The sequence below is a fragment of the Lolium perenne genome, chromosome 4 (genome assembly GCF_019359855.2).
Source record: "Lolium perenne isolate Kyuss_39 chromosome 4, Kyuss_2.0, whole genome shotgun sequence".
Taxonomy (NCBI): domain Eukaryota; kingdom Viridiplantae; phylum Streptophyta; class Magnoliopsida; order Poales; family Poaceae; genus Lolium; species Lolium perenne.
The window spans coordinates 165,526,338-165,536,723 of record NC_067247.2 but is presented as its reverse complement, the minus strand read 5'-3'; positions in this window follow the sequence as shown (position 1 = coordinate 165,536,723).

Genomic DNA, 10,386 nt, shown 5'->3' with positions numbered 1-10,386 from the left:
CCTTATTTTTGGCACGGAGGGAGTATCATTCAATAAATACTATGAATTATTCGATCGTTTGTTCAAACATGTTAATTAGATCGGTCGATCGAGCATCAGAGTTGTCTCAGTGATGACAAAAAATAGTGCACATTGTATGATACTGACGTACCACAGATTCTAAAGAAAAATGAGGACCATGTGGCCACACATCCTGGACATAGACATTGCGATTATATTCCATTTATTCTATATTTGGAGGGAGCCATCTTTCGTTATTAACCCGTTGCAACACACGGGTATTATGCTAGTATCCCCTAATCCAGATCACATGGACCATGCACTTCATCTTGTGATGGCATCACACCGACTCATGTCAAGCAACGACGCCGCACCCTGCTTGTTAGCCTGACACCGACTTCATTTTAGATATCATGTAGTACATGTCAAGTACCAAATCACTGAGAACCAACCTGTGTTTGGATGGTTAGGAGGGCAGTGGCACCCCCAGATTTAACGCTTTGGTGTCTCAAAAATGGAGGAATATTCTTCTGTGGGATGCGGCGTTCCCGATGACATTGTGGTGCTAGTGGTGACTTCGTCAATCTCAATACCCGTCGGAACAGTTTCTTGGATGCAGTTTCCTGAAGGTGCTCGAAGGGGTAGTGTGTGTGCTTGAGTGATGAGTGTATGTATGTACGTGTGAGCGTCTATGATTGTACTGTGTGTTGCAAAAAATAGTATTAATTTTGTCTTGTTCATACTAAGACTAGCAAAGCGTTCCCTGCTCTATAAACTCTCAAGAAACACCCCTATAATATCTATCTAGTTCGTCCTAATGTTAGAACAGTAATTGCATGCTATGTAATTCATCTATTTTTGTTAGGAAACCTACATGTTTGTTTGCTTTTCTTATTCTCAGGTGACAGGTTGTGTGCTGGGACCATAGCCGCCGTCTGTTTTGTTCATTGCAAAATGTTGTTTTATATTCCGCCATTCTGTGCTCTTCTGTGTTCACAAGGTTTTACATTATAATTTCCATCTGTTCTGTTGTAAACAATGACGGTAAATGCTAATTACTATTTCCTTTCTGCTATCCTTTTGCCATCCTGTAGTACATGTGTGAACTCATTTCTCTGGTACATTTAAATTCTTCATTGTTTTTGTTCTTCAAGAGCTGCAACCCTAACTCTTTGCTGTAATTTCATGTTGCACTATCACATGGAACACAACAAATCATGGAGTGAATCACCCCTATAATCCAGTAAGTACCTTTCATTTTTGTATTGATATGCTTATCATGCTGGAACCAGTTTGTGTTTAACACATTTACTCTCCATATAGATAGGATAACTGGTTTGAAATAAATCATGCTATTTGTATGACTGCACGTCTTCGTTCATTTTCCTGCTAGCTTCTCAAACTTGTTCTATTGCCTGTCTAATCTTTTTTTGTTTGATCGTGATTAAACCAATTTAATTGTTCTGCTTAACTTAAATGATCTGGCATTTTATTCCAGCCACATAATGTTTGATTGCTCATGCACTTCCTCATACCGTTATGTCTTCTGGATTTCTTCCATAATGATAAGAATGTTTTGCTTGGTGAATATGAGTCAGATGATGATTCAATTGGTTATTAGTCCTTGATTCATTGAGTTGACAGATGATTAAAACATATAAACCTTGCGACTATCTGGCATGCTTGTTGTGGGATATAATGAGCATATTTGTTTTTGTAAGACTTTTTTCGGATTTCACTGTTGATTAATCCAATGCCACCTTCTGTAGTAGGAAATCCACCTTCAGTAGGTATCATAAATAAGATTTGTTGTTACTTTTTGGCTGACCCATCTTTTATTTTTAGGCACAAAATGGTTCATTTGTTTGTTTCTCCTTCCCTTATATTGCGCTCATGGGTTAAACATTGAAATAATATGTCAGTTTATATGAATCCCAGAATGGTTGTCTTTGTCTAATCTGTCTTAATTGGTCCTGCTCGTTTATATTTGGCACCAAATGGATATATTTCTCTTTTATCTGAGGCATTCCCATGGCTGGCCGATGATTAAAATAATGAAATTTAGGGGGTTGGAGATTCTCCAACTGCACAATGTCTGGCTAGTTTTGTCCACATGACCACTTTTGTGGAACTTAAGGGATCTGAAGCACCCCTTCCAAGTGTCAATTTTAATAGACAGCTGTTATGCAGTTTCCTGGCTTATTTTATTAGGCAGACTGTCTAGTTACTTGATTTATTTTGTTCATATTTGCCATCCGGTTGCTCTGCCTGTTGCATTGGGGTTGATAGCTTGCTTTGTTATATTATGCCTTGTGCTTTGTGAAAATCTGCCATCTGTTTTGATGCTTTGCAAAAATCTGTGACAATTAATAATATGGTTGTTTTCTCAAATTGTATGGTTCTCAGAACTTGCACTGTCTTGTTTTCAGCCCCTGAATAGAGCAAGGAAGGCAGATGGCAGGGCATGTACATCAAGTGTCCAGGTCTTTCCACAGCACAGCCGTGACAATGCCAATTCATCTGATTGTCAGATGATAGCTACTATCCCAGCCATTCCAGCGCAAACAATCGCTGCCTTTGCACACGAATCAATTGATATAATTCAGCAGCAAAGAGATGAAAGAGATTCAAATATCATCATAACAGTCAATGAGATACATGAATTGAAAAATAGGCAAGCTTGGATTGAGCAGATCCTTAATACTCTACTCTACAGATCTAATGGAAAGCCAGCTGTTACTTGCACTCCGATGAATTCTACCTAACAGAAATGCAGTTTTGCCGATGATGCCATTTGTATGGCTTGTATCATTTGAGTTATTTCGACTTGTTGTTGTATTTGAGAATTTTTGCTGTTATTGTAATCCTTGAGCATTTTTTCCTGTTATTGCTATAGTTTGCAATCATTGTAACAAATTTTCAATGTAATGATTATTTTATCTTGCACTCGGCCTTAAACAGAACTACTAGTATGGTCTCACAATTTTTTATCATTATACTATGCAAGATTTAGCGGTCGCCCCAAATTCAGAGCACCCATAGCGATTTGAGGGCCGGCGTCGTTTTAGGGCTCGCACCGGTGCGCTCCAAACGGCGCCGGCTATTTGTCGAGCCGAGTAGAATCGCCGGCATCCCCGAGCCGGCCCCTTCGCCAGGGGCGCGAATCAGGCGCTCCGGGTGCCTCGCGGAATGACGGTTTTCGCTGGTGGAGGCGCCTTGTCAGCGAGAGGACGCGACGGTTCGCATCGACTGGCCACGACGCGGGAAGGTTGGTCGTCGGCGTTTAAATGGCCTCCCGCGCGGAAACCGAGGCAGCGACTGGCCACGAGGGTAGCGACTGGCCACGCGGCGTCCAGTCGCCGTAAATGTGGGTAGTTGCCACCGCTAGATATATAGGACGTACGCCGTCCACCACCGCCGCTCCATTCTCTACTCTCCACATCAAGATGCCGCGCCGTCTGAAGACCACCTACTCGATGCTTGGCCTCAACGGCCGCGCGCTGCCTCCACCACCACGGCAGCCGGAGCCGGAGCCGGAGCTGCAGGCCGACGACGAGCACAGCTCCGACGAGGACGAGGACCCACGGTTCGAGTCCTGGCACGATGTCTACGTAGCGTGCGGAAGCGCAGGCGGCGGATCGAGAGTCGCCGCAGTCGGGCGAGCCGCCGCAGGCCCCCGCCGACCCGGAGCAGGCGGCGATCCTCGCGTCGCTGAACGCACAACGATACCAGCGGTTGAGGGAGGAGGAGCGCGAGTTCATCAACGACGCGAACCTCGAGCACGTCCTCGAGATATCGCGCCACCGAGCGGTCACGGAGGAGGCGGGACGCCGCCTCAAGGAGGCGGAGCGACAGAAGCTCGCAGAGCTCAACGCTCATCGCCACCAGGACGTGTTCGCTCGCCAGCAGGCGAGGCGCGCCGAGATCGAAGCTTCTCGGGAAAGGCTGGAAGCGCGGGGACAGCGCCGCCGGCAAGCCCCTGCGACGCCGGCCGCCATGCTCCACCGCCAGATGCGCGAAGCAACGGAGGAGAAGCGGGCACAGAAGCAGGCGGCAATGGCGAAGAACAACGACGAGGCAGGGCCGTCGAGCGCCCCTACCGACGGCCAGTAGACCAGGATTAAGTTTATGTTTAGTTATGTTTAAATTCGAGCTACTTTGGTATAAATTTCGTATGAATTTGGGTTTTTAGATGTCAATTTAAATTTTAAAATCTATCGGGGCTGCCGTTTTGGGGCCGCCGGTGTGGGAGCAGCGTCCCCAAATAGAGGATGCTGTGCCGGTGGAGATGCTCTTATAGATAGATAATGATCATGGTAACAGAAAAAATCGTCAACGTGATGATGATTTGATGTTGCACTCGACCTTGAACATAAGTACTAGTACGGTCTCACAATTTTTTTAATCATTATACTTTGCAACATTTAGCAGATGCGCCAAATTCAGACATAGATCATGATCATGGTAACAAATTTTCAGCATGATGATGATTTGATGTTGCACTCGGGCTTGAACAGAAGTACTAGTACGGTCACTCAAAATTTTAGCATTATACTTTGCAATGGATGCACCAATTTCAGAGATAGATCATGATCAGGGTAACAAATTTTCAACGTGATGATGTTTTGATGTTGCACTCGGCCTTGAACTGAAATACTAGTACGGTCTCACAATTTTTTATCACTATAATTTGCAAGATCTAGCGGATGAGCCAATTTCAGAGATAGATGATGATCATGGTAGTAACCGGTATTTAATGTGATGATGATTTGATTTTGCACTCGGCCTTGAACAGAGGTACTAGTACGGTCTCACATTTTTTAATCATTATAGTTGGACCTTAGCCAAATTCAAAATCTCATAGCGGCAAAACTTCCCGCCCACAAAATACAAAAATTTGACACGCTTCCAAATTCCCATTCTACCCCTGCGGAGATGACAGAAAGGTCGGTTGGTGGGGGGGTGGGGGGTATGCCCGTCATTTTTTGGATCACCACCTCCCTAGCCCGGAAACCCTCCCAGAAAAAATTCATTTCCCTCAGACCACCCACCGGAACTTCCCAAGTCCCTCTCTCCCACCTCCACGACCACCGCACCGGAACATCCCCGCCGGACTTCCCTGGCCTACCCGAGCCCTCGCGATCCTCGTCATCCGGCTGCCTGCCGGAGCCGCTTCATCGACGCCGTCATCAACCGGACCGGATCATCCCCGCCATACCTCGAAACCATATGCTCATCCAGCAGTCTACCGCAGTCGCTTCAGCTTAGCCGCTTCGCCGGATCCGTCTTCCACCACATCGGATCTTGCTCACCGACACCGCTGTGCATGAACCGGATCTGCTTCACCGGCGCCGTGCATGATCTAAACTCTTCTATCGTCGCTTTTCTATTGCTTGCCCGCAAGTTCTTGTTTAATCTTGGGGGAACCTGTTTGTGCTAACGACGCGCCGTTACTTTTTTGCAGATGAGATGAGTAACCATGAAGTGTAATGGCCGTCTCTCCAACCCCAAGTAGCACATGTAGCGTACTTCATCACCGGATCTATCAACCCCAGGAAGATCTGTTGTGACTCCCACAGAGTGCTTCTCCTAATGTAAGTCCCTTGTTTTAGCGCCATGTTCTGGGTTCAGATGCTTGTTTGTCTGAAGCTCTTTTAGTTCATTCCTAGCTATGACCGTAACACGTTGCTATTTTCTACTTCATTGCTAACTTTAAGCGATTGAACATTTTGGTTTGCATTCCTTGCTCTGTAGATGTAGCCATCATAACTTCTATCTTGCGTGATCGTTGTTACAAAAATTATAGGTATTATAGTAACATCCTGCTATTATTTAGTTCATGGCCAATTTTAAGTAATTGCACATGTTGGTTCGCATTCCCTGCTCTATAGCTTTTGGCATCGTAACTTCTATATTTGGTTTACATTCCCTGCTCTGTAGATCTAGCCATCATAACTTTATCTTGCTCAGTCGTTGTTACAAAAATTATGGCCTGCTACTATGTTGTTTGTGCCAATTTTTTACTCCATGAACATGTTGGCTTGCATTCCCTGTACTACAGGTGATGCCATTGTTTTGTATCTAGTTCATTGTAAGCTAACAAAGTAAGGACTTAGTTTGGCATGCTATCACTCTGCTATCTAGCCCGTAGTACAAATAAACTTGTCATACTACTAGATAATAATTTTGCGTGCCATCTTGTTCTTCAAAAGCTGCATTATTGACTTGTTTCTCTGACTTGGCATGACGCTCACATATGGAAAGCTGAACATATTGGTTTGCATTCCCTCTTATACAAGTTCACAGGTGATCCCACTATATTCTGTATCTGGTCCATCCTAAGCTCCAGCATTAACTATCCTCTATGTGTTGCTCATTACAAGTTTATATCCCGAAATATCTTGATTTGCATCCCCTTCACTATAAGTTCAGGAGTATTATTTAGTTCACGGCCAAAATGAAGTAATTGCACTTGGCACATGTTGGTTCACATTCCCTCCTCTTTAGCTTTTGCCATCGTAACTTCTATTTTTGGTTTACATTCCCTGCTCTGTAGATGTAGCCATCATAACTTCATCTTGCTCAGTCGTTGTTACAAAATTTATAGCCTGCTACTATGTTGTTCATGCCAATTTTGTACTCCCTGAACATGTTGGTTTGCATGGGACTCGACAGTAGTAAGTCTACTGTTTCATTCTAACATGCTCTGTTATATTGGCTGTTGGTATGCGGCATGCACTCTTTGTTTGCTTATTGTGCGCATTACAGTGATCTTGTTATAACGACGAAATGATGAGTTCCAAATTCTTTGGCAAACAATATTGTAGTGTCTTTGCCTTTCCATTGTTGCTGTCTTAACTTGTAATGTCTTTGTTTCGGATATAGGTGCTGCATGGACAACTTAAAAGATTGCCGGATCCCTTCATTGTATTGCTAGGTTTAATTACTATTCAATTTCTCTCGGGTTACGTAATATTTTTTCAATGCCTTGCAGCTGATGTAATATTTAGTTAGTTTTTATAGTTCTTTCGCGCATTTTTCTTTGGTGCTTGTGGTAAGTGAGGCTATCCGAGAAATCAATGCTGCGTAAATATTCTCAGTATCTAAATCACGAATTCCCATCCCTTAAACGGCCCAATTAAGCGAAATCACATATGTGCCGGCCCGCAAAATCCTAAAGCGCCTATTACGCCGGCATATAAACAGCAACTAAACGGGCTGGCCCACTTACTTATTGGGCCAGCCCACTTGATTTACTGTGGACCCCACACTTTTATTGGGCCGGCCCACTTGCTTTAAGGTGGACCCCACCCACTACTGGGCCGGCCCACTAACTAGTTGGGCCAGCCCAATTGCTTTTGTGGTGGCCCCCACATACTAAATGGGCCGGCCCTTTAAGACGAAAGTGGGACCCACCTGTGTTTTTGGCCCGGCCCACTATCTTGTTGGGCCGGCCCACTTGCTATATGGTGGACCCCACATACTAAATGGGCCGGCCCTTTAACTGGAAAGTGGAACCCACCTGTGTTTTTGGCCCAGCCCACTAGCGTGTTGGGCCGGCCCACTTGCTATATGGTGGACCCCACATACTAAATGGGCCGGCCCTTTAACAGGAAAGTGGGACCCACCTGTGTTTTTGGCCCGGCCCACTAGCATGTTGGGCCGGCCCACTTGCTATATGGTGGACCCCACATACTAAATGGGCCGGCCCTTTAACAGGAAAGTGGGACCCACCAGTGTTTTGGCCCGGCCCACTATCTTGTTGGGCCGGCCCACTTGCTATATGGTGGACCCCACATACTAAATGGGCCAGCCTTTAACTGGAAAGTGGGACCCACCTGTGTTTTTGGCCCGGCCCACTATCTTGTTGGGCCGGCCCACTTGCTATATGGTGGACCCCACATACTAAATGGGTTGGGCCTTTAACAGGAAAGTGGGACCCACCGGTGCTTTTGGCCCGGCCCACTGGCTTGTTGGGCCAGCCCATTTGATCTAATGTGGACCCCACGTACTAAATGGCCCGGCCCGATAGCAGGAAAGTGGGACCCACATGCCAATTGGGCCGGCCCACTAACTTCTTGGGCCGGCCCAGTTGCTTTAATGTGGACCCTACTTTGTAAATGGGCCGGCCCGGTACCAGGAAAGTGGGTCCCACATGTCTTGTGGGCCAGCCCTTTTGCCTGTTGACCGGTCAAACGAGTGCATTCGGCCCGGCCCACATGCTTAGTGGGCCGGCCCATTAAAGTTTTGACCAGTCAACCTTAGAGGTTAGGCCCGGCCCACGTAACTAATGGACCAGCCCAGCTATATAGTTGACCGGTCAAACTAAGTCAGCTGGCCCGGCCCGCAAACTTAATGGGCCGGCCCGCTTAAGACGTGGCAGGCCTCATGTGGGCCTACCATCTACCACGGGGTTTCAGCCGGTTAACGCCGTTAACTGCCAGTTAACGGCGTCTGCCACGTGTCAGTTTGCATGACGTCAGCAGTCAACGGGCTCCCGGAAACACTTGGGCAACGGTCCGATTTTCCGTGGCGTAAGGGCGCCCAAGCGCGACGGACCGAAAAAATCGTCGTAGGACTTTGCCTGACGCAGTTTCCACAACAGAACCCATATCGTCGGGTTAGGCCCATAGGCGACGAAAAATACCCCTTAGCGGACGATTTTGAGACGTTGTCTATCAGAACTTTTCTTGTAGTGATTCCCAATGGAACAGCAGATCACACAAGACTTTCAGGGGCTCAACACCAAATCGATGCAATATGGTGTAGAGATTCAATAGAGTTGCAAAGCAATCAACTATGAACTAGGGTTTATCTTAAACGTGGTCTGAAGCTACTTTGGGGGCGTCCTGGACACTTATATAGGAGTTCAGGACGACCTCAGGTCGAAAAAGTACGAAAATAACCGACCCAGAATAGATCTGGTCGATACAACCTCGGACTCGGCCGGCCTGGGGGTTGGTCGACCGGGTCTGGGACCGGCCGGTCCGGTGACCGTACGATGGTTCTGGGCTTACTGGATGTGCCCCGGTTGGCACAAGCGTAGCGCCCGGTCGGCGCCGGGCTGGGCCGGTCTGGCGCCCGGTCGGACGGGCCTGGGACCGGATGCGCCGGCGTGGCGGCCGGTCAGACCGGGTCTGGCGCCGGCTTGGACTTGGTCTTCTTCCCTCGCGCATGCCTCCCTCTCCTCCCTCGCGCTTCCATGGGATGTCTTCGTGTCCAGCTTCATGGCCAGCTCCATGTCCAGCTTCTTCTCCAGCTGCTCCTCTCCTCCTCGTGCGATGCTTGCTCCCTCCTCATACCTGATCATACATAAATAATAGGACTTAGGCAGTATAAAGTTCTCATCGATAAAAGTATCACTTAGGAACAAATTCACCTGTTGTTAAGTAGCTTCGCACGAGCCCGTGTCATTGGTCCAATCCTGACTTCATTGGACTTGAGCTTCACAGCAGGATCATCTTCAACTTGTAATGATGGAGATAGTAGTGTGGTAGGGATGTCCTCATCATCTCCCCCCTCCTTCAAAAGGCGTCGACCTCGATGCTCCAAGGTCTTCTCCGTCATATGGTGTCAAATCAGCCACATTGAAAGAATTTCTAACACCAAACTCATCAATCGGAAGATCTATAGAGTATGCATTATCATTGATCTTGGCAAGCACTTTGTAAGGACCAGCACCACGAGGAAGCAACTTGGACTTCCGCAGCTTCGGAAACCTATCCTTGCGAAAATGTACCCAGACCATATCACTAGGCTTGAACAAAATCTCCTTGCGCTTCTTGTTCATTCTTGTAGCATTGCTCTTGCCTTTCTTCTCTATCAACTCTTTAGTCTTCACATGAATCTTTCGCACAAAATCTGCCCTCTTGGATGACTCCATATTGACTCTCTCATGTATGGGTAGAGGCAACAAATCAAGCGGCGTAATGGGTTTGAAACGATACACCACCTCAAAGGGGCACAGTTCTGTGGTAGAATGTACCGCCCTGTTATAAGCAAACTCCACATGCGGCAAACAATCTTCCCACTCCTTCGGGTTCTTCTTGATCATGGATCTCAACAGTTGTGACAATGTTCGATTCACCACTTCAGTTTGACCATCAGTTTGGGGATGACAAGTAGTGTTGAAAAGCAGCTTCGTCCCCAGCTTTCTCCACAGCGTCTTCCAGAAGTAGCTCATAAACTTCACGTCACGATCAGAAACAATAGTCTTCGGGACTCCATGTAGACGTACAATCTCCCTAAAAAACAGGTTAGCAATATGCGACACATCGTCGCTCTTGTGGCAGGCAATAAAGTGTGACATCTTAGAGAATCTATCTACTACCACAAATATAGAATCATGGCCTCTCTTAGTACGCGGCAAACCCAACATAAAATCCA